Source organism: Schistocerca nitens, chromosome 8 (genome assembly GCF_023898315.1).
Source record: "Schistocerca nitens isolate TAMUIC-IGC-003100 chromosome 8, iqSchNite1.1, whole genome shotgun sequence".
Lineage (NCBI taxonomy): Eukaryota > Metazoa > Arthropoda > Insecta > Orthoptera > Acrididae > Schistocerca > Schistocerca nitens.
In genome coordinates, this window is record NC_064621.1 from 500947892 (window position 1) to 500974212 (window position 26321).

Consider the following 26321-nt stretch of genomic DNA (forward strand, 5'->3'; position numbering starts at 1 on the left):
TTAAATGAAAAATTGAGGAAAGAACTAGAAATAAATTCTTTGGAAGGAAAAACTGTAAACTATAAATTGATTGGAGACAGCATGTTGATAGAAAGCCGAAGGAGAGAATCCCAAGAAGAGTGTTGTACTATAGGCCCAAGAGAAGAAGTAAACAATGATCAGGTATGTTTTGAAGCCGAAACAAGCAACATTGCCTTATTCATAGGGTGCAGAAGGAGAAGAAAAAGAACGAAGATTTATGAATTAATTGGAAGAAGTATGTGATTTCTCATACCTCGGGAGTCCCTGTCTTCTGCCTATGAGAAGAAGCCTTCCCCTCGGTCGGCAACTGTAAACGTAAGCCGTCGTCACAGTCCCATTTCTATTGTGTCTTTTCTTCCAAATATCATCGTAAGGAAACGACTGCTACCGAAAAGACATCTACCGCAACATGATTTACGTGCAACAGTGCTCTTGCTTCACACAGTTACTGCCACCTACACAGCTCGCTCGTGTCCTTAACGGAGTTCTTGCTGCTATCTCGTCGCGGTGTTGCAGAATCTCAAAGGGGGACGAGCGGGTGCTGGAGCAAATATGTTAATTCAGCGATGAATTCCGATTTTTACCGATCTTTTGTTGACTTAAGACTGGGACACGACACGACAGTGGAAAATGCAAGCAAAAAATGTTGAAGGTATGAATAATTTACTTTCCCCTTCAGCAAGCACTTTCTGTTCCCTCAGGTATCGGTTGATACCATCTGTTACTTAAATAAAACAAAACTCAAGATTAATCCTTCTGTAGATGATTAATAATATTACGGAAGTCGGTAGTCCTTGTGCCTGCAGACAGCTAAAGGCTATCCGAGTAAGAGGTATACACGATCAATGCTTATAACGGAAGAACTCAATATTTTACGTTGTTGGGTAAATACGCAGTCGTTAGAGACACTCTCCGAGAAGTGATCCTAATTTCGTGAACAGCGTTGAGTCGTATGGCGCACACGCACAAATGTTTACAGTGCAGTAGGCAGACGTATTGCTGACAGGCAACATGTGGACCCCTCAACGAACGGTACAGTGTGTGCTATGGTTAGCAGATTTAAAATCGCTAACACGTGTTCAGCAGCGTGGAAGAAGAGAATGCAACATGGATCCTTTCCACGCGTAAATCCATTTACCAGTGCAACAAAACCCTTCGAGAAACGGAGAGCTTGTTCAAACGCTGGAAAATCCTACAAAGCATGTGACTGAAAAGACCGTGGAACGTGCGCGCGAAGCATTCGCTATAAGCCAACCAAGTCCGTTAGAAAAACTAGTAGGAGACTAGCCGTACCCCCCTTCGACGGTGCACGATATTGTGCACAAACGTTTGCTGTTGGGTGCTTACAAGCTCCAACTTTTGTGTCGCACTGAGCCTGAGGATCACCTCATACGATGTGACATTGCTGCTGAAATGTTGCATCGTATAGACGGAAAGAACGACTACCTCAGTGCAGTGCTGTTCAATGATGATCCTACCTTCCACGTATGTGGCAACGTTAAACGACATAACCGTCGAATATCGGAAGTGAGACTCCAGGAGAAGTGAATGAGCGAGAAAGGACACACGATAAGTTAATATGTGGTTTGGATTACATAAAGATGGTGTAATTGGTCTATTTTTATGGTGTCTACAGTGATAGGGCATACCTACCTCGAACTATGCACTTACACAGAATCATCTCAACGTCATTTTCCAGCAGTATTGTGCCCCACCCCACTATTATGGGGATGTTGCGAAATTTCTCCATGAGACGTTTACTGAGCGTTGGATCAGAAGGGGGATCCCATTACCTGGCCCCCTCGCTCTTCAGATATGACTCCGCTGGATTTCAGTGCATGGGAGTTTATCAACGATATTGTTTACAGAACAAGGTTCCGAAAGGCTCTGAGAACTCTGGGACTTAACTTCTGAGGTCATCAGTCCCCTAGGACTTAGAAGTACTTAAACCAAACTAACCTAAGGACATCACACACATCCATGCCCGAGGCAGTATTCGAACCTGCGACCGCAGTGGTCGCGAGGTTCCAGACTGTAGCGCCTAGAACCGCTTGGCCACTCCGGCCGGCAACAAGGGTCCGAGATCTGGTAGATCTTAGACAACGGATCTACGCCGCAGTAGAGGCCATAACACCTGTTATGCTTATGAACATGTGGCGAGAAGCGGAGTACTGTTTCGATATCTGTCGAGCTACAAACGGCGCTCTCCTGAACTGTAGCAACATGTATAAAAATACAGTTTTGGACAAATAAAGCTATAAACTTTAATAGGTACTGAAATATAAGGAAATGTTTTTTTATACCTCTATCACAGACACCTTATATACTCTGTTCATCTTGTTCATCTAAGCTGATCTCTCGTGTAAACAAACGTATGATCTGCCACTGTTCATGGCTGCGTAGCTTACGCATCTGGTGCCGTCAGACCGCTAGAAGTAGCCCTTACTTATACATTAGGAATTTTGTCGTTATTCCAGTTCGAGTGAAATGCCGGGACGGTTCCTTTGATGGAGAAAGGCCGATTTCCTCCTCCATCCTTCCCTAATCCGAGCTTGTGTTCCATCTCTAATGACCTCGTTGTCAAAAATGGTTCAAATGGCTCTGAGCACTATGGGACATAACATCTATGGTCATCAGTCCCCTAGAACTTAGAACTACTTAAACCTAAATAACCTATGGACATCACACAACACCCAGTCATCACGAGGCAGAGAAAATCCCTGACCCCCCCGGGAATCGAACCCGGGATCCCCGGCGCGGGAAGCGAGAGCGCTACCGCACGACCACGAGCTGCGGACTGACCTCGTTGTCGGCAGGACATTAACTCCTCTTCCTGACCCCTCGTACATCTCGCGAAATCACAATAACGGGAAAATTATAGTAATTCTAGCTAACTCGACAACTGTTCATCCCACGTGTCATTCGTAATTGGAACAGGAAATGGCGTTAAACACAGTGGTGCTGGAAGTACTCACACCGACTACTTGTGGAGTATACACCACTGGTCATTAAGATTGCTACACCACGAAGATGACGTGCTACAGGCGCGAAATTTAACCGACAGGAAGAAGATGCTGTGATATGCAAATGATTAGCTTTTCAGAGCATTCACACAAGTTTGGCGCCGGTGGCGACACCTACAACGTGCTGACATGAGGAAAGTTTCCAACCGATTTCTCATACACAAACAGCAGTTGACCGGCGTTGCCTGGTGAAACGTTGTTGTGATGCCTCGTGTAAGGAGGATAAATGCACACCATCACGTTTCCGACTTTGATAAAGGTCGGATTGTAGCATATCGCGATTGCGGTTTATTGTATCGCGCATTGTTGTTCGCGTTGGTCGGAATCCAATGACTGTTAGCAGAATATGGAATCGGTGGGTTTAGGAGGGTAATACGGAACGCCGTGCTGGATCCCAACGGTCTCGTATCACTAGCAGTCGACATGACGGGCATCTTATCCGCATGGCTGTAACGGATCGTGCAGCCACGTCTCGATCCCTTAGTCAACAGATGGGGACGTTTGCAAGACAACAACCATCTGCACAAACAGTTCGACGACGTCTGCAGAGTCATGGACTATCAGCTCAGAGACCACGGCTGCGGTTACCCTTGATGCTCCATCACAGACAGGAGCGCCTGCAATGGTGTACTCAACGAAGAACTTGGGTGCACGAATGGCAGAACGCCATTTTTCGGGTGAATCCAGGTTCTGTTTACAGCATCATGATGGTCGCATCCGTGTTTGGCGACATCGCGGTGAACGCACATTGGAAGCGTGTATTCGTCATCGCCATTCGCCATACTGGCGTATCACCCAGCGTCATGGTATGGGGTGCCATTGGTTACACGTCTCAGTCACGTCTTGTTCTCATTGACGGCACTTTCAACAGTGGACGTTACATTTCAGATGTGTTACGACCCGGAGTTCTACCCTTCATTAGATCCCTGCGAAACCCTACATTTCAGCAGGGTAATGCACGACCGCTTATTGCAGATCCTGTACGGGCCTTTCTGGATACAGAAAATGTTGGACTGCTGCCCTGGCCAGCACATTCTCCAGATCTCTCACCGACCAATTGAAAACGTCTGGTCAATGGTGGCCGAGCAACTGGCTCGTCACAATACGCCAGTCACTACTCTTGATGAACTGTGGTATCGTGTTGAAGCTGCATGGGCAGCTGTACCTGTACACGCCATCCAAGCTCTGTTTGACTCAATGCCCAGGAGTATCAAGGCCGTTACTATGGCCAGAGGTTGTTGTTCTGGGTACTGATTTCTCAGGATCTATGCACCCAAATTGCGTTAAAATGTAATCACATGTCAGTTCTAGCATAATATATTTGTCCAATGAATACCCGTTTATCATCTGCATTTCTTCTTGGTGTAGCAGTTTTAGTGGGCAGTAGTGTAGATGTAGATTTTCGTTTACACGTCTGGCTCATAGGCCGACAGAAAAGTGGCTTCCAATTTCATATTCCTCGGTCAATTCACGAAATCCTTTCCGTTGTCTGTCCATTTGCTCACCAGTCATGATGTTCATAGTAATCTCGAGATTTTCTCAAGGAGGGAAGTAAACTTATGGTTTAACATCACGTCGGAGCATTATCAGGTGACATACACTGACGGAAAATAATCCCATCACCAAGAAATAATTAATGTAGAGTAATGAAATTTCGGGAATACATTTGCCTAGGTAACATACTTAAGAGATTATAATTGCAAGATGATAGGTTAATGTAAGCCCAAGATAAGCCATTGCAAATGTGAAATGCTGATACATTAACAATCGGTGTAACCACCAGAATGTTAAACACAATGTGTCGGTTTTCGGTTTGGGGGATGGAGTCCCACGCCTGTTGAACTCGGTCACTGGTTGTGGATGATGCAGGAGTTGTCGTCCGATGATATCCCACACGATCTCTATTGGAGACAGATCTGGTGATCGAGTAGGCCAAATTATATGTCGGCACTCTGTAGAGCATGTTGGGTTACAACATCATGGGCGATCGTTATCTTGTTGGAAAACACTCCGTGGAATGATCTTCATGAATGGTAGCGCAACAGGTAGAATCACAAGGCTGACATATAAATTTTCAGTCAGGGTGGGTGGGATAATCACGAAATCACACTTCAGACCATAACTAGAGGTGTATGTCCAGTGTATGTAGCCCGCAGGCGATCACGTGGCACTACCGAAAGAGAGGACCATCGTGTTCGGCGTATGGCTCTGGCACATCGTACTGCATCTGCAGCAGCAATTTGAACACCAGTTGGCCCCACAATAACGCAGCTAACTATTACAAATCGGTTACTTCAAGCAAAGCTCCGAGCCACATGCCCTAGAGCATGCATTCCACTGACCCCAAACCGTCGCCATTTGCGATTTTAGAGGTGTCATGCGAGAGCTCATTGGAGGACAGTGTGGAGGTCCATTGTGTTTTCTGATGAAAGATGGTTTTGCCTCGATGCCAGGGATGGCCGTGTGTTGGTTACAACGAGGCCAGCTGAGGGCTTGGAACCAACCTGTCTGCGGGCTACATACACTGGACCTATACCTCTAGTTATGGTCTGAAGTGTGATTTCGTATGACAGCAAAAGTACTCTCGTGATTATCCCACCCACCCTGACTGCAAATTTATATGTCAGCCTTGTGATTCTACCTGTTGCGCTCCCATTCATGAACATCATCGCCCACAATTGATGTTGTAACTTAACATACTCTACAGAGTATCGACATATTAATTTGGCCTGCTCAGTCACCAGATCTGTCTCCAATTGAGCATATACTGGACATTATCGGACGACAATTCCTGCGCCATCCACAACCAGCATTAACCGTCCCTGTACTGATTAGCTAAGCACAATAGGCAAGGGACTCCATTCATAAACTGACATTCGCCACCGTCAACACAATGCATTAACGTACCTACATATCACATCTGCAATGGCTTACCTCGCGCTTACATTAACCTGTGAGCTTCCAAAGTTAATCACTTAAATATGTTACCTAGACAAATGTATTCCCAAAATGTCATTACTCTACATTAATTATTTTTTGGTGTTGCGATTTTTTTTTTCCATCGGTGTAGAATGTCTCTTGCGTCCTCTATGGCCTTACCATCAGTACTCCTCCGTATACGTTAAATACACTACTGGCCACTAAAATTGCTACACCACGAAGATGACGTGCTACAGGCGCGAAATTTAACCGACAGGAAGAAGATGCTGTGATATGCAAATGATTAGCTTTTCAGAGCATTCACACAAGGTTGGCGCCGGTGGCGACACCTACAACGTGCTGACATGAGGAAAGTTTCCAACCGATTTCTCATACACAAAAAGCAGTGGACCGGCGTTGCCTGGTGAAACGTTGTTGTGATGCCTCGTGTAAGGAGGAGAAATGCGTACCATCACGTTTCCGACTTTGATAAAGGTCGGATTGTAGCATATCGCGATTGCGGTTTATCGTATCGCGACATTGCTGTTCGCGTTGGTCGAGATCCAATGACTGTTAGCAGAATATGGAATCGGTGGGTTCAGGACGGTAATACGGAACGCCGTGCTGGATCCCAACGGTCTCGTATCACTAGCAGTCGACATGACAGGCATCTTATCCGCATGGTTGTAACGGATCCTGCAGCCACGTCTAGATCCCTTAGTCAACAGATGGGGACGTTTGCAAAACAACAACCATCTGTACGAACAGTTCGACGACGTTTGCAGCAGCATGGACTATCAGCTCGGAGACCGTGGCTGCGGTTACCCTTGATGCTCCATCACAGACAGAAGCGCCTGCGATGGTGTACTCAACGACGAACCTGGGTGCACGAATGGCAAAACGTCATTTTTTCGGATGAATCCAGGTTCTGTATACAGCATCATGATGATCGCATCCGTGTTTGGCGACATCGCGGTGAACGCACATTGGAAGCGTGTATTCGTAATCGCCATACTGGCGTATCACCCGGCGTGATGGTATGCGGTGCCATTGGTTACACGTCTCGATCACCTCTTGTTCGCATTCACGGCACTCTGAACAGTGGACGTTACATCTCATATGTGTTACAACCCGTGGCTCTACCCTTGATTCGATCCCTTCGAAACCCTACATTTCAGCAGGATAATGCACGACCGCATGTTGCAGGTCCTTTACGGGCCTTTCTGGATACAGAAAATGTTGGACTGCTGCCCTGGCCAGCACATTCTCCAGATCTCTCACCGACCAATTGAAAACGTCTGGTCAATGGTGGCCGAGCAACTGGCTCGTCACAATACGCCAGTCACTACTCTTGATGAACTGTGGTATCGTGTTGAAGCTGCATGGGCAGCTGTACCTGTACACGCCATCCAAGCTCTGTTTGACTCAATGCCCAGGAGTATCAAGGCCGTTACTATGGCCAGAGGTTGTTGTTCTGGGTACTGATTTCTCAGGATCTATGCACCCAAATTGCGTTAAAATGTAATCACATGTCAGTTCTAGCATAATATATTTGTCCAATGAATACCCGTTTATCATCTGCATTTCTTCTTGGTGTAGCAGTTTTAGTGGGCAGTAGTGTAGATGTAGATTTTCGTTTACACGTCTGGCTCATAGGCCGACAGAAAAGTGGCTTCCAATTTCATATTCCTCGGTCAATTCACGAAATCCTTTCCGTTGTCTGTCCATTTGCTCACCAGTCATGATGTTCATAGTAATCTCGAGATTTTCTCAAGGAGGGAAGTAAACTTATGGTTTAACATCACGTCGGAGCATTATCAGGTGACATACACTGACGGAAAATAATCCCATCACCAAGAAATAATTAATGTAGAGTAATGAAATTTCGGGAATACATTTGCCTAGGTAACATACTTAAGAGATTATAATTGCAAGATGATAGGTTAATGTAAGCCCAAGATAAGCCATTGCAAATGTGAAATGCTGATACATTAACAATCGGTGTAACCACCAGAATGTTAAACACAATGTGTCGGTTTTCGGTTTGGGGGATGGAGTCCCACGCCTGTTGAACTCGGTCACTGGTTGTGGATGATGCAGGAGTTGTCGTCCGATGATATCCCACACGATCTCTATTGGAGACAGATCTGGTGATCGAGTAGGCCAAATTATATGTCGGCACTCTGTAGAGCATGTTGGGTTACAACATCATGGGCGATCGTTATCTTGTTGGAAAACACTCCGTGGAATGATCTTCATGAATGGTAGCGCAACAGGTAGAATCACAAGGCTGACATATAAATTTTCAGTCAGGGTGGGTGGGATAATCACGAAATCACACTTCAGACCATAACTAGAGGTGTATGTCCAGTGTATGTAGCCCGCAGGCGATCACGTGGCACTACCGAAAGAGAGGACCATCGTGTTCGGCGTATGGCTCTGGCACATCGTACTGCATCTGCAGCAGCAATTTGAACACCAGTTGGCCCCACAATAACGCAGCTAACTATTACAAATCGGTTACTTCAAGCAAAGCTCCGAGCCACATGCCCTAGAGCATGCATTCCACTGACCCCAAACCGTCGCCATTTGCGATTTTAGAGGTGTCATGCGAGAGCTCATTGGAGGACAGTGTGGAGGTCCATTGTGTTTTCTGATGAAAGATGGTTTTGCCTCGATGCCAGGGATGGCCGTGTGTTGGTTACAACGAGGCCAGCTGAGGGCTTGGAACCAACCTGTCTGCGGGCTACATACACTGGACCTATACCTCTAGTTATGGTCTGAAGTGTGATTTCGTATGACAGCAAAAGTACTCTCGTGATTATCCCACCCACCCTGACTGCAAATTTATATGTCAGCCTTGTGATTCTACCTGTTGCGCTCCCATTCATGAACATCATCGCCCACAATTGATGTTGTAACTTAACATACTCTACAGAGTATCGACATATTAATTTGGCCTGCTCAGTCACCAGATCTGTCTCCAATTGAGCATATACTGGACATTATCGGACGACAATTCCTGCGCCATCCACAACCAGCATTAACCGTCCCTGTACTGATTAGCTAAGCACAATAGGCAAGGGACTCCATTCATAAACTGACATTCGCCACCGTCAACACAATGCATTAACGTACCTACATATCACATCTGCAATGGCTTACCTCGCGCTTACATTAACCTGTGAGCTTCCAAAGTTAATCACTTAAATATGTTACCTAGACAAATGTATTCCCAAAATGTCATTACTCTACATTAATTATTTTTTTGGTGTTGCGATTTTTTTTCCATCGGTGTAGAATGTCTCTTGCGTCCTCTATGGCCTTACCATCAGTACTCCTCCGTATACGTTAAATACACTACTGGCCACTAAAATTGCTACACCACGAAGATGACGTGCTACAGGCGCGAAATTTAACCGACAGGAAGAAGATGCTGTGATATGCAAATGATTAGCTTTTCAGAGCATTCACACAAGGTTGGCGCCGGTGGCGACACCTACAACGTGCTGACATGAGGAAAGTTTCCAACCGATTTCTCATACACAAAAAGCAGTGGACCGGCGTTGCCTGGTGAAACGTTGTTGTGATGCCTCGTGTAAGGAGGAGAAATGCGTACCATCACGTTTCCGACTTTGATAAAGGTCGGATTGTAGCATATCGCGATTGCGGTTTATCGTATCGCGACATTGCTGTTCGCGTTGGTCGAGATCCAATGACTGTTAGCAGAATATGGAATCGGTGGGTTCAGGACGGTAATACGGAACGCCGTGCTGGATCCCAACGGTCTCGTATCACTAGCAGTCGACATGACAGGCATCTTATCCGCATGGTTGTAACGGATCCTGCAGCCACGTCTCGATCCCTTAGTCAACAGATGGGGACGTTTGCAAAACAACAACCATCTGTACGAACAGTTCGACGACGTTTGCAGCAGCATGGACTATCAGCTCGGAGACCGTGGCTGCGGTTACCCTTGATGCTCCATCACAGACAGGAGCGCCTGCGATGGTGTACTCAACGACGAACCTGGGTGCACGAATGGCAAAACGTCATTTTTTCGGATGAATCCAGGTTCTGTATACAGCATCATGATGATCGCATCCGTGTTTGGCGACATCGCGGTGAACGCACATTGGAAGCGTGTATTCGTAATCGCCATACTGGCGTATCACCCGGCGTGATGGTATGCGGTGCCATTGGTTACACGTCTCGATCACCTCTTGTTCGCATTCACGGCACTCTGAACAGTGGACGTTACATCTCAGATGTGTTACAACCCGTGGCTCTACCCTTGATTCGATCCCTTCGAAACCCTACATTTCAGCAGGATAATGCACGACCGCATGTTGCAGGTCCTTTACGGGCCTTTCTGGATACAGAAAATGTTGGACTGCTGCCCTGACCAGCACATTCTCCAGATCTCTCACCAATTGAAAACATCTGGTCAATGGTGGCCGAGCAACTGGCTCGTCACAATACGCCAGTCACTCCTCTTGCTGAACTGTGGTATCGTGTTGAATCTGCATGGGCAGCTGTACCTGTACACGCCATCCAAGCCCTGTTTGACTCAATGCCGAGGCGTATCAAGGCCGTTATTACGGCCAGAGATGGGTGTTCTGGGTACTGATTTCTCAGGATCTATGCACCCAAATTGCGTGAAAATGTAATCACATGTCAGTTCTAGTATAATATATTTGTCCAATGAATACCCGTTTATCATCTGCATTTCTTCTTGGTGTACAATGTTAATGGCCAGTAGTAGAGCTTCGGCATCAGTGAGCATCCTTGCCTTATACCCCTTACAATGCTAATCTCTTCCGTCTCCTTATTCTCTACTCTCTTACGTCCGGCTTGGTGTACATCTCCTTTATTAACCTTCTGTCTCTCCAGGCTATTCTGCCGTTTTATAAAATTCTCAGCGATATACTCCAGTTGACTCTATCGAATGTCTTCCCCCAGTCGGTAACACAAATCTACTCCTCCTTGTTCATTTCTATCATTCTTTCTCCCGTCATCATCTCACAACCTATAGTGTTATTTGTTCCTTTATCCTCTCTAAATCCAAGCTTGTTTTCCCCGGTCTTCTCCTCCAATTTCTTTTCAGTTCTTCTTAGTATTACTCTCGTTACAATTCTTGTAACATGACTGACAGAAATAATCTTCCTGTAGGTAGTCTTTGCATTATTTTGTATTGCAAACGCCGGAAATATCCATCAACAAATCTGCTGATAAAAGGTCCACTTAATTATGTCAGATAGGTCGATTTGCCTTGTACATGCTCCTCCTAAGTATGAGCAGAGACTGTCTTCAGACGCACGAGGAGCTTTGTGGCTTTTACAATGCAAAGATAAAGAATAAAGGACGACGTAATGAAGTAAAAGGAAATTAATAAGTAGGTACAGAAATTTAGCAATAGGGACAGGTTGGTCGGGCTTGTGTTACGGCACCCAGGAATAGTTAACCTGGCGCTAGAAGGATTTTCGATTGTATACCGTGCTTGAACTTCAAAAATAACTCAAAAAAACGCTCTATTGACACAAAATACGCCAGAGCTTCAGAAAATATCGTTCTTATTAACACACTACTGGCTCTTTATTCGTACGAAGTGATGTGTGCCGTTGATAAGTGACCTCAAATTGATTCTATATTTCTAGATTTCCAGAAGGTTTTTGACACAGTTTCTCACAAGCGGCTTCTAATCAAATCGCGTGCCTATGGATTCTATCTGAACTGTAAAACTGGATTCGTGATTTGCCGTCGAAATGGCCACAGTTCGTAGTAACTGACAGTCAGTCATAGACTGAATCTGCAGTTTTATCTGGGGCTCCCCAAAGTAGCGTTATATTGTTCTTAAACAATATAAACGGTTTGGGAGACAATCTGTGCAGCCACCTTGGATTGTTTGTGAGTGATGCTGTCGTTTATTGTCTAGTAAAGTCATCAGAAGATAAGAACGACTCTAGAAGGCAAGACATCTGCATGGCGTGAAAAGTAGCTGCTGATTCGAGTAAATACATCGGGATTACAATTACGAATAACATAAATTGGAGCCGCTAGACAGAAAAAGTTGTGGAAAATGTGATACAGAGATTGCATTTTATTGGAACAACACTTAGGAGGTGCAGCAGTTTTACTAGAGATTACCTACACTCCGTTTGTTCGTCCTCATCTGGATCGTTGCTCCACAGTGTGGGATTCTCATAAAAAAAATAAAAAATAAAAAAAAAAGAGATTAGCGGAGAACGTCGAAAAAGTTCACATGACAGCTCGTTTTGTTTTATTACTAACTTTCTTCTCCCAGTGCCAAAATAGTTTGTTGATTCCCACCTACATAGCAAGAATTCAAGCCGGCCGGAATGGCCGAGCGGTTCTAGGCGCTTCAGTCCGGAACCGTGCTGCTGCTACGGTCGCAGGTTCGAATCCTGCCTCGGGCATGGATGTGTGTGGTGTCCTTAGGTTTAAGTAGTTCTAAGTCTAGGGGACTGATGACCTCAGATGTTAAGTCCCATAGTACTTAGAGCAATTTGAACCATTTGAGGAATTCACCATCGCAATGAATTCAGAGAATCAAGACTTGCACAAGAAGATTTAGTGACTTTTACCATGTGCTATTCGAGAGTGAAACGATATAGAAATACTCGTAGGCCAAAAGTAATTCTATGCACCCGCTGCCAAATACTTAAATGTGAATTGCAGAGTAATCCTGTAGATGTAGACGTAGAAAGAGCAATACTACGAAGTAAGTCTGCAAAAAAATGTCAGATTGCCATGAAATGTAGTAAATCAATATACAGTATGATTCTGTGATGGTTTTATAAACTTTCATGGATGGTGGAAAAGGGCAAATGTATCAACTTGAGGTAAGGGACCCCAGTTCGGAAAAGTATATGCGAAATCGACTCAAATTCTGCCTCAGCCTCTTGCAGCACCCAAACCAAGAGCCCCAACTTCTGAACCATGGTCATGGCATATAGAATTCCCACTGATACCCGCACAAAATTTCTCCTGTTGGTGGATTATTAATGCCACACTAACTTGATGTCAGAGAGAGCGAAAATCCTGTCTACGGTACAGTAATAATGAATTCCATTTACTTGTACGAGTTTCACAAGAGCTACATTTACAATACTTATTCAAAACGATGTTCCCCACCGTCAAACAGGCATGGCATCGTTGCACAAAGTTCTGTTGTACCTGTTCTAATGCTCCAGCATACAGTGAGAATTCTTTACAGCAAATCCTTTTCAGTTTCGACGGCGACCTCACACAGGAGCCTTCTCACATGGCCCCACAAGAAGAAATCAAGTGGGGTGAGATCAGGTAAATGTGCTGGCCACGAAACAGTACTTCCTCTGCCTGCCCACTTTTCAGAGAACATCTGATGCAGATGTTCATGAACCCTCAGTCCAAAGTGAACTGGAGTTCCGTCATGTTGGAACCACGCCCACTGACAAAAAGCGGGGTATTACTACAAGGCATATCCCAATACTCGATACAGTCGACCATTTAATGCTGTGCCATAACTGGAGACGATACTGACAATGATTCCTCATATAGTTACTTCTCCTCATCTCTCCTTTTACTTCGGTGAAAGAGAACCTGTTATTTTCTGCAGGCTTAAAACTTTTCTAGCTGGCTCACACAATATACAAGTTTACTTAAAATGACCACGAGGGATCATAAACATGTTCGGAGCTGAAAGTTGTCAGCCAGGGGAGATAGCAGACAGAGAATTCGCAACAGCCATCTCAGCATAGCAGGTGACGTCGGTCAGCCTATCTCCCACAAAACCATATCGTGTGAGATGCTAGAAAGGAGCCTATTGGGAAGATAACTTGTGAAACCAGATGTTGCCACCAGAATGGTTAAGCGTGAGACCAGCCATTCCCATACAGTCGTGCCGCAAAAGAACGAGCACTCTGATTGGCTAGCAATAATTATTTCTGTAGAAGGCATGCTTTCACACAAGTGTCTCCATGTAAGCCTTGTCGTTGGCCAGCGATAGAAACTCTTCATGGAGTGGGTGAGTTTTTCTGCCTTCCTCCTCATCGATGGTTAACCAGGAGAAAAATCCGTGTGTGTAGGAATTTGTTTAACTTATTTACATAATTATTATTGGTTAGAACTCACAAGGTCTGCAGTAATTGGCTGGTGAGATTCCTAGATTTGCAGAAATAGTCTGATTTCAAGGTGTAATTAATTTTCCAGCTTCTTTCTTGAAACCACTAAGCATTCTCGCATTCATTGACTGTATTTGCAAAATGGTTTCACGTTATGCTTTCATGTGTTCACCCACCTGTGGCGAGGTTATATTTCATAATTTCATTGTCCACTTATTAAAGATTTACTTACTTATCTCTGTGGGAATTCATTTGTTCTTAGCTTTAAGCTAATAAACCAAATTCTTATAGGAACTACTAGTTTCTTTTGTAGTTTGGACGAGCCCTTTCATTAATATGCCAATCTTTGGCGTGGTACTCATATTTTCATGCCTGATTGGGCCACCCCTAGTAGTTTTCCATCAATAAGACATTTGTGGTGGATGACACTGTTTTATTTGAATTTGCTTGATCATATGGGGAGCTTCATTTCCCCGTACGTCATCTGCGATCGGACTTACATCATCTTATGAGTATGCTGAACAGCACTGTGTCGAAATTTGACAGTATCAGGATCATGGCCTACTGAGACACTGGTTTGTGGTTCCACATTCTGGTACTCGTGTTTGATGGGATGCTTAGACAGCCATTCAAATATGGAATAGATGAGTTCAGGAGTGTTTTCTCAATGCCATACTGGATGTTAACTGCACCACGAGATTAGCACCTGAGAGGACATACGTATTGTTTGCTTGGCCATGCAGGATCATACAGGCATGTCACACACCTTGGATCAGGAAATAAGCTTTTTGCAGCTAGGTAGGTGTCCACAAAGACAGTACTATGATGTCTGAAAAACTACTGATGGTCAGTACAGTGCCTGTTCTGAGTACATCATCATGGAAGATGTGCCCTTGTGTGGAGTCTCTGAAGAGTACAAATATTGGCAGATCACATTCAGCAGCATTGGCCTGATTGTGCTGTGCCATCAGATACACAACATCATCACTTCTGGTTTGCATACCTGGTACTTTGCACAGCAGCTGACACATAACCTGTATCTGATGTGTTAAGGTCAGTGGCTGTGTTCTATCTTCAAGGTCTGTGTGACGCTATTTTTCAGTAAGATAACGCAAGACGGCATGTCGCCCATGCTGTCCTCACCTACCTCAGTACAGAGAGTGATCTACTGTTCACTAACAGCACGTTTTCCACATCCGCCACCCATTGAAAACATCTCGTCATAGGTTCCCAAGAGACTGGCATGCCACCACTCACAAACCACTACGATTGATGAACTGTGACACAGAGTTGAATCGCCTGGAATGATGTACACTACTGGCCATTAAAATTGCTACACCACGAAGATGACGTGCTACAGACGCGAAATTTAACCGACAGGAAGAAGATGCTGTGATATGCAAATGATTAGCTTTTCAGAGCATTCACACAAGGCTGGCGCCGGTGGCGACACCTACAACGTGAACACATGAGGAAAGTTTCCAACCGATTTCTCATACACAAACAGCAGTTGACCGGCGTTGGCTGGTGAAACGTTGTTGTGATGCCTCGTGGAAGGAGGAGAAATGCGTACCATCACGTTTCCGACTTTGATAATGGTCGGATTGCAGCCTATCGCGAATGCGATTTATCGTATCGCGACATTGCTGCTCGCGTTGGTCGAGATCCAATGACTCTTAGCAGAATATGGATTCCGTGGGTTCAGGAGGGTAATACGGAACGCCGTACTGGAGTCCAACGGCCTCGTATCACTAGCAGTCGAGATGAAAGGCATCTTATCCGCATGGCTGTAACGGATCGTGCAGCCACGTCTCGATCCCGGAGTGAACAGATGGGGACGTTTGCAAGGCAACAACCATCTGTACGAACAGTTCGACAACGTTTGCAACAGCATGGACTACCAGCTAGGATACCATGGCTGCGGTTACCCTTGACGCTGCATCACACACAGGAGCGCCTGCGATGGTGTACTCAACGACGAACCTGGGTGCACGAATGGCAAAACGTCATTTTCTCGAATGAATCCATAGGCGTCATGGTATGGGGTGCCATTGGTTACACGTCTCAGTCACGTCTTGTTCTCATTGACGGCACTTTCAACAGTGGACGTTACATTTCAGTGTTACGACCCGGAGTTCTACCCTTCATTCGATCCCTGCGAAACCCTACATTTCAGCAGGATAATGCACGACCGCTTGTTGCAGATCCTGTACGGGCCTTTCTGGATACAGAAAATGTTCGACTGCTGCCCTGGCCAGCACATTCTCCAGATCTCTCACCGACCAATTGAAAACGTCTGGTCAATGGTGGCCGAGCAACTGGCTCGTCACGATACGCCAGTCACTACTCTTGATGAACTGTGGTATCGTGTTGAAGCTGCATGGGCAGCTGTACCTGTACACGCCATCCAAGCTCTGTTTGACTCAATGCCCAGGAGTATCAAGGCCGTTATTACGGCCAGAGGTGGTTGTTCTGGGTACTGATTTCTCAGGATCTATGCACCCCAATTGCGTGAAAATGTAATCCCATGTCAGTTCTAGTATAATATATTTGTCTAATGAATACCCGTTTATCATCTGTATTTCTTCTTGGTGTAGCAATTTTAATGCCCAGCAGTGTACAAGCATGTGACCTCCAAGCTCAGCTCGACCCAGTATTCAGCCAGGATAGAGCCGTTGTTGCAGACAGAGGGGGCAGCTGTGTGTGTGCTACATTTAGCACCTTATATAGCCCAAATTACTTACAGGTTTAATCTTCCTACAGTTATGTATACACACAATAAGTAAATTTTCCTTATTAGTTATCTTTCCTTACGTTGCACTTTTAAGATCAACAGACTCCTTATTGTAGTACAGTCAGGGCCTGTGTTAACTAGTGTACATGCCGCAGGCTAAATAGTGGAAACTAAAGTGGTTGATGATCTGCTGACCGGATAGTGACATATATTTCTAGGAGCTCTGGCTGATCAAGTGGTGCAATTTACATAAATACAATATTTCTTTTTACTTTCTCTGGGAATCCAAAAGCGTTGAAAAATGGAGTCTGTTGATTCCTGCATGCAAACAGATAAAATTTCAAGTGTTTCATACATTTCCACAATTTACATAGATACTCTGGAAGTTGTTCTACAGGTAATTTAGGAGTTTTCTTCTTTGTAACAATACTGACTGTCTCCCATTCCGTTAGTTTACGGGACGACAAAACAGGAAAGTTTACATGCCTTCCACGCACACTGTTCTTTCAGCTTATTATCGTGTGATATACGATTGAGATATTAGAATCGCTACCTCGTGTACCTTTTCTGCAAATTTGATCAATAGGACTTCGTGATAACCACGTCGTCCCTTTGGTAATGGTTTTCATCCAATGTTCATAAACATCTCTGTTGTACGTTCATATGGCTTATATGAACTTGTTATGATGCAAGCTGTTCGTCTCTGTATAAACTAATGTCTTCAGTCAAACACATCACTTAGTTTCATATGCAATGGAACAGTTCTCTAGAGCAAACCTACAGGTTCCTTAATATACGTTCCAGTAATATTAATGTTCGACGTCAACGTGCATTAACCACTCACAGACGGCAAGTGGAAGCACTAGCAGTGGAGGGTATACAAAGTGTGTCGGGGAAACAGAAAAACACTGCAGCTATTGTCAAAGTATGGAAATGGAGTGATTTATCAGAGATCCAAATGGGCATGATCATTGCTTTTCGGGCCAAAGGTGGAAGCATTTCCAAAATGGCTAAGTTTGCGAACTATTCACGTGCCGCCATGTTTAAAGTATACAGAGCATGGCAAAATGGCGCCATCCAAAACCGGCGCCGAGGCAGCTGTAGTGAACCAAGGGCCGTAGATGACAGGGGTGAACAATGTCTGCAAAGATGCGTACAGGCGAACAGACGTGCAAATGTTGTGCAACCAGCTATCCATACGAATCAAGGGGCTACCAACAGCGTCTCCTAAAGCGACCATTCAGTGAATATTGCATGTATGGGCCTCCGCACCAGGCGCCTTTTTCATCCATCCATGGTGATTGTTGTTCATCGGCTCCAAAGAGAATACCGCAATTGGACGCCTACTGAATGGCGACAGCTCCATCAGACATAAAGAAAACGCCCTGCAACAATTATAGGAAGGGTGCAGTCCAGAGGAGGGGGCATTATGGTCTAGGGAAGGCTTTTATGAGATTCCTTGAATGATTTCGTCATTCTGAAGGTACTATGGATCAACACAAGTATGCATCTATTCTTGAGGACCAGGTCCACTTCTACATATAGATTGTTTTTCCTCGATGGTGCAACCATATCGGCAGCAGATTGGCGAGGCATTCGTCTTCATGGAAGACAATTCGGGCCCCCATCGTGCACATGTTGTGAATGACTTCCTTCAGGATAACATCATCGCTCGACTACAGTGGCCAGCATGCTCTCCAGACATGAACCATATCGAACGTGCCTGGGGTAGAACGAAAAGGGTTGCTTATGGACGACGTGAACCACCAACGACTCTGAGGGATCTACGCCGAATCACAGTTGAAGAGTGGGACAATCTGGACCAACAGTGCCTTGATGAACTTGTGGATAGTATGCCACGACGAATACAGGCATGCATCAATGCAAGAGGACGTGCTACTGGGTATTAGAGGTACCAGTGTGTACAGCAGCCTGGACCACCACCTCTGAAGGTCTCGCTGTATCGTGGTACAACATGCAATTTGTGGTTTTCGTGAGCAATAAAAAGGGTGGAAATGATGTTTATGTTGATTTCTATTCCATTTTTATGTACAGGTTCCTGAACTCTGGCAACTGAGGAGATGCAAAACTTTTTTTGATGTGTGTATAATATCAGAGACTGTCTCAGATTGGCAAGGAATAAAAGGGACCCACTGGATTTGTTTGGAATAGAGCACATGCCACCTACATGTGGAAAACTCTGTGTTTGAATGACTGGACGAGCAATCAACACCATGTTCACCGAACATAAAAGGAATTGCAGATTCGGCCAGTTTGAGAAATCAGCCGTGGCACAGCACGTGCTGTGTGAAACCGACCGCATAGGAAAATTCGCCGACACGAAAGTTCTTGCTGTAGAGAAGGAAACTATGGAAGTACACAATAATGACAATAGTTTCGACAAGAAAGAAGAAAGCCAAAAAGTGAACAGGGTAGTACGTAAACTCATCCTGCTGCTCTTCGAACCACGCACGTACACTGCGAGCTGTATGACACGTTGCATTTTCCTGCTGGTAGATGCCATCGTGGCAAGGAGAAAACAAATTGTATGTAAGGCTCGACATGATCCCCAATGAATGATGCATGTTTGTGTTGATCCATTGTGCCTTCCAGAACGACAAGATCACCCACAGAATGCCAAGAAAACATTCCCCAGATTATAACGCTCCCTCCTCTGCCCTGGACCCTTCCAACGATTGTTGCAGGGGCGTACACGCGAACAACCATCTCTCCAATGAAGCACGAAACGTGATTCATTTGAAAAGGCCACCTGGCCACTCAGAGGACGTCAAATTGCGATATTGGCGTATAAATTCCAGCCTTCATCGGCTGTGAACAGCAATCAGCATGGGTGCACGACGCATTCCCTGAACGCTCGTTGAGGCGATACGGTTGGAAGCCCCTTGATCATCTGGGCGGTCAGTTGCTCAACAGTTGCACGTCTAGTCATCCGCTCACATCTCCACAGCAGTCGTTCACCCCTGTCATCAATGATCAATGGTGCACCACAGGTAGCTCGGCGCCGGCTTGGATAGCGCCATTTTGACATGCACGTTATACTTTAACAACGGTGGCACGTGAACAGCTTGCAGACTTAGTTGTTTGGGAAAGGCTTCCACCCTTGGTCCGATAGTCACTGATCATGCTCTTTTGGAAGCCATATAAATCGTTCCATTTCCGCATTACGACAACGACTGCACTGTTTTCCACTTCTCCCTAACACGCTTTATATAACCTCCACTGCTAGTGCTGCCACCTGCCGTCTGTGCGTGGTCTTTGAAAGTCGACGTCGAACATAGGCGGTGGTCACATTAATGTGACTAGACCGTGTGTAATCATGTGTTAGAGGTGTAACACAATAGGCTAAGTCAGCTATTAATGTTAGAAACTGTATATATGCCCTAAGACAGGGTAACTCATAGCGTGCAAATTATCAGGCTATATTCACGCAGTATTTGAGAATGAAAGCACTTAGCGACTTCCAAGGAACTTGAGTCATGATTTCAGGCCTTTACGAATCTTCTTGTCGCTGACAGTGCCCCCCCCCCCCCCCCCCTCCTACCACCCAGTGCACAGTGTCTTCGGAGTATCTTTTCTGCCGGCCGCTGGTGGCCGAGCGGTTCTGGCGCTACAGTCTGGAACCGCGCGACCGCTACGGTCGCAGGTTCGAATCCTGCCTCGGGCATGGATGTGTGTGTTGTCCTTAGGATAGTTAGGTTTAAGTAGTTCTAAGTTCTAGGGGACTTATGACCTCAGCAGTTGAGTCCCATAGTGCTCAGAGCCATTTGAACCATTTTTGAGTATCTTTTCTAAATGGAATCTCCCGACATCAGGTATCTCTGCTACTGTTACCGACATCGTTTTATTCGTTATTATGCGACTCTCGGTTTTGCTGGGAAACGGTTTACTAACATGTTTTTCGGTTATTAATGCATCTTTGGAGTATAGCCATGTATGGAAGTGAAACGTGGACGATAAATAGTTTAGACAAGAAGAGAATAGAAGATTTCGAAATGTGGTGAAGATTAGATAGGTAGGTCACATAACTAATGAGGAAGTATTGAACAGAATTGGGAAGAAGAGAAATTTGTGGCACAGCTTGACTAGAAGAAGGAATCGGTTGGTAGGACATATTCTGGGCATCATGGGATCACCAATTTAGTATTCGAGTGCAGCGTGGAGGGTAAAAATCGTAGAGGGAGACCAAGAGATGAATACACTCAACAGATTCAGAAGGATGTAGGTTGCAGTAGGTACTGGGAGATGAAGAAGCTTGGAAAGGATAGAGTAGCATGGAGAGCTGCATCAAACCAGTCTCTGGACTGAAGACCACAACAACAACAACAGTGCATCTTTATCGTTTTTAAACTTAACGATAATTTTCAGTATGTTTTGAGTGCTAGTTTATGGAAACTTTGAAGAATTTGTAAGCCTAGTATATACTTGGTTAATTTAAACACCGAAACAAAACAATTTACGAAAGTCAATTCAAATCGTATTTCACAGTAACACATGAATTTCCATGTTTTGTTGTACGCAATTAACGTCACAATTTATATTTTTAAATCATTGTAAATACTTTAAAATTTACCTATAGAATATATAAGTGAGCGCGAGCAGCTGTGAAAAGTTGTGACTATGATACTGTTATGTTACGACCAGTTTTTGTAATTAATGTGTTCTGTGTCATGTGATAATAGACTCGAGTGGATGTTAACTAATACTAGTATCGAACTGGAAACGAATGTCAATCTTCAACGTGCATAAATTAGTTTCAAACAGAATACGCAAGCAAGAAGAAATGTTTTTTAATCTTGAAATCAACCATTATTATACGACGACGGCAACAGAAAGAAATTTCCCATAGACAACCCTGCCGAAGCTGAAGATCATCATTCTCTCATTCGAATTTATTAATACTCCAAAATCAGTGTTGATTCCATAAAATTGCAAGCTTACATTCTTGTTCATTGTAGATAGTAATATCAGTTTTGTGCGAGGTGGTTATAAGGTGTAGAACTAACGACTGTATGAAAACAGGCATACGTTTGATACCATATGAGGGACAGATTGTCACCTTGCTTGTACAACGTTCAGTAAAATACACTCCTGGAAATGGAAAAAAGAACACATTGACACCGGTGTGTCAGACCCACCATACTTGCTCCGGACACTGCGAGAGGGCTGTACAAGCAATGATCACACGCACGGCACAGCGGACACACCAGGAACCGCGGTGTTGGCCGTCGAATGGCGCTAGCTGCGCAGCATTTGTGCACCGCCGCCGTCAGTGTCAGCCAGTTTGCCGTGGCATACGGAGCTCCATCGCAGTCTTTAACACTGGTAGCATGCCGCGACAGCGTGGACGTGAACCGTATGTGCAGTTGACGGACTTTGAGCGAGGGCGTATAGTGGGCATGCGGGCGGCCGGGTGGACGTACCGCCGAATTGCTCAACACGTGGGGCGTGAGGTCTCCACAGTACATCGATGTTGTCGCCAGTGGTCGGCGGAAGGTGCACGTGCCCGTCGACCTGGGACCGGACCGCAGCGACGCACGGATGCACGCCAAGACCGTAGGATCCTACGCAGTGCCGTAGGGGACAGCACCGCCACTTCCCAGCAAATTAGGGACACTGTTGCTCCTGGGGTATCGGCGAGGACCATTCGCAACCGTCTCCATGAAGCTGGGCTACGGTCCCGCACACCGTTAGGCCGTCTTCCGCTCACGCCCCAACATCGTGCAGCCCGCCTCCAGTGGTGTCGCGACAGGCGTGAATGGAGGGACGAATGGAGATGTGTCGTCTTCAGCGATGAGAGTCGCTTCTGCCTTGGTGCCAATGATGGTCGTATGCGTGTTTGGCGCCGTGCAGGTGAGCGCCACAATCAGGACTGCATACGACCGAGGCACACAGGGCCAACACCCGGCATCATGGTGTGGGGAGCGATCTCCTACACTGGCCGTACACCACTAGTGATCGTCGAGGGGACACTGAATAGTGCACGGTACATCCAAACCGTCATCGAACCCATCGTTCTACCATTCCTAGACCGGCAAGGGAACCTGCTGTTCCAACAGGACAATGCACGTCCGCATGTATCCCGTGCCACCCAACGTGCTCTAGAAGGTGTAAGTCAACTACCCTGGCCAGCAAGATCTCCGGATCTGTCCCCCATTGAGCATATTTGGGACTGGATGAAGCGTCGTCTCACGCGGTCTGCACGTCCAGCACGAACGCTGGTCCAACTGAGGCGCCAGGTGGAAATGGCATGGCAAGCCGTTCCACAGGACTACATCCAGCATCTCTACGATCGTCTCCATGGGAGAATAGCAGCCTGCATTGCTGCGAAAGGTGGATATACACTGTACTAGTGCCGACATTGTGCATGCTCTGTTGCCTGTGTATGCCTGTGTTGCATGTATGGGCCTCCGCACCAGGCGCCTTTTTCATCCATCCATGGTGATTGTTGTTCATCGGCTCCAAAGAGAATACCGCAATTGGACGCCTACTGAATGGCGACAGCTCCATCAGACATAAAGAAAACGCCCTGCAACAATTATAGGAAGGGTGCAGTCCAGAGGAGGGGGCATTATGGTCTAGGGAAGGCTTTTATGAGATTCCTTGAATGATTTCGTCATTCTGAAGGTACTATGGATCAACACAAGTATGCATCTATTCTTGAGGACCAGGTCCACTTCTACATATAGATTGTTTTTCCTCGATGGTGCAACCATATCGGCAGCAGATTGGCGAGGCATTCGTCTTCATGGAAGACAATTCGGGCCCCCATCGTGCACATGTTGTGAATGACTTCCTTCAGGATAACATCATCGCTCGACTACAGTGGCCAGCATGCTCTCCAGACATGAACCATATCGAACGTGCCTGGGGTAGAACGAAAAGGGTTGCTTATGGACGACGTGAACCACCAACGACTCTGAGGGATCTACGCCGAATCACAGTTGAAGAGTGGGACAATCTGGACCAACAGTGCCTTGATGAACTTGTGGATAGTATGCCACGACGAATACAGGCATGCATCAATGCAAGAGGACGTGCTACTGGGTATTAGAGGTACCAGTGTGTACAGCAGCCTGGACCACCACCTCTGAAGGTCTCGCTGTATCGTGGTACAACATGCAATTTGTGGTTTTCGTGAGCAATAAAAAGGGTGGAAATGATGTTTATGTTGATTTCTATTCCATTTTTATGTACAGGTTCCTGAACTCTGGCAACTGAGGAGATGCAAAACTTTTTTTGATGTGTGTATAATATCAGAGACTGTCTCAGATTGGCAAGGAATAAAAGGGACCCACTGGATTTGTTTGGAATAGAGCACATGCCACCTACATGTGGAAAACTCTGTGTTTGAATGACTGGACGAGCAATCAACACCATGTTCACCGAACATAAAAGGAATTGCAGATTCGGCCAGTTTGAGAAATCAGCCGTGGCACAGCACGTGCTGTGTGAAACCGACCGCATAGGAAAATTCGCCGACACGAAAGTTCTTGCTGTAGAGAAGGAAACTATGGAAGTACACAATAATGACAATAGTTTCGACAAGAAAGAAGAAAGCCAAAAAGTGAACAGGGTAGTACGTAAACTCATCCTGCTGCTCTTCGAACCACGCACGTACACTGCGAGCTGTATGACACGTTGCATTTTCCTGCTGGTAGATGCCATCGTGGCAAGGAGAAAACAAATTGTATGTAAGGCTCGACATGATCCCCAATGAATGATGCATGTTTGTGTTGATCCATTGTGCCTTCCAGAACGACAAGATCACCCACAGAATGCCAAGAAAACATTCCCCAGATTATAACGCTCCCTCCTCTGCCCCGGACCCTTCCAACGATTGTTGCAGGGGCGTACACGCGAACAACCATCTCTCCAATGAAGCACGAAACGTGATTCATTTGAAAAGGCCACCTGGCCACTCAGAGGACGTCAAATTGCGATATTGGCGTATAAATTCCAGCCTTCATCGGCTGTGAACAGCGTGGAGGGTAAAAATCGTAGAGGGAGACCAAGAGATGAATACACTCAACAGATTCAGAAGGATGTAGGTTGCAGTAGGTACTGGGAGATGAAGAAGCTTGGAAAGGATAGAGTAGCATGGAGAGCTGCATCAAACCAGTCTCTGGACTGAAGACCACAACAACAACAACAGTGCATCTTTATCGTTTTTAAACTTAACGATAATTTTCAGTATGTTTTGAGTGCTAGTTTATGGAAACTTTGAAGAATTTGTAAGCCTAGTATATACTTGGTTAATTTAAACACCGAAACAAAACAATTTACGAAAGTCAATTCAAATCGTATTTCACAGTAACACATGAATTTCCATGTTTTGTTGTACGCAATTAACGTCACAATTTATATTTTTAAATCATTGTAAATACTTTAAAATTTACCTATAGAATATATAAGTGAGCGCGAGCAGCTGTGAAAAGTTGTGACTATGATACTGTTATGTTACGACCAGTTTTTGTAATTAATGTGTTCTGTGTCATGTGATAATAGACTCGAGTGGATGTTAACTAATACTAGTATCGAACTGGAAACGAATGTCAATCTTCAACGTGCATAAATTAGTTTCAAACAGAATACGCAAGCAAGAAGAAATGTTTTTTAATCTTGAAATCAAAACCTGGACTATTATTATACGACGACGGCAACAGAAAGAAATTTCCCATAGACAACCCTGCCGAAGCTGAAGATCATCATTCTCTCATTCGAATTTATTAATACTCCAAAATCAGTGTTGATTCCATAAAATTGCAAGCTTACATTCTTGTTCATTGTAGATAGTAATATCAGTTTTGTGCGAGGTGGTTATAAGGTGTAGAACTAACGACTGTATGAAAACAGGCATACGTTTGATACCATATGAGGGACAGATTGTCGCCTTGCTTGTACAACGTTCAGTAAAATACACTCCTGGAAATGGAAAAAAGAACACATTGACACCGGTGTGTCAGACCCACCATACTTGCTCCGGACACTGCGAGAGGGCTGTACAAGCAATGATCACACGCACGGCACAGCGGACACACCAGGAACCGCGGTGCCTGTGGTTCTGTCAGTGTGATCATGTGATGTACCTGACCCCCGGAATGTGTCAATAAAGTTTCCCCTTCCTGGGACAATGAATTCACGGTGTTCTTATTTCAATTTCCAGGAGTGTACATAGTTCATACAAACTTAACAATGAAGTACGCCCACTGTCTTTTCGATGGCGTTTTATTTACCCAGTGTACTTTTTGAATCACAGTTTCATCATCAAGGCTGGAGTTCGAAGGTCATTTATTGCTACGCCATCAACGATTTCTTATACATTCTAAGATAAAGAAGAAGAAAAAAGATGGATCTCGAATGAATAAACTGAATGGGGCGGAAATCGATTGATGTGATGTACATGTACAGACAAACAAATGATTGCCGATTCAGAAAAGCTTGATCATTTATTTAACAGTAACAGTTTTACAAACTGAGAAA

The 26321-nt window shown here is 45.2% G+C and overlaps 1 protein-coding gene across 1 annotated transcript in view; it reads right to left on the reverse strand.

The window, feature by feature from the left end:
- LOC126198686 (CD82 antigen-like) overlaps window positions 1-26321 on the reverse strand; it is a 196798-nt gene that overhangs the window by 120989 nt on the left and 49488 nt on the right. The window lies entirely within an intron of this gene.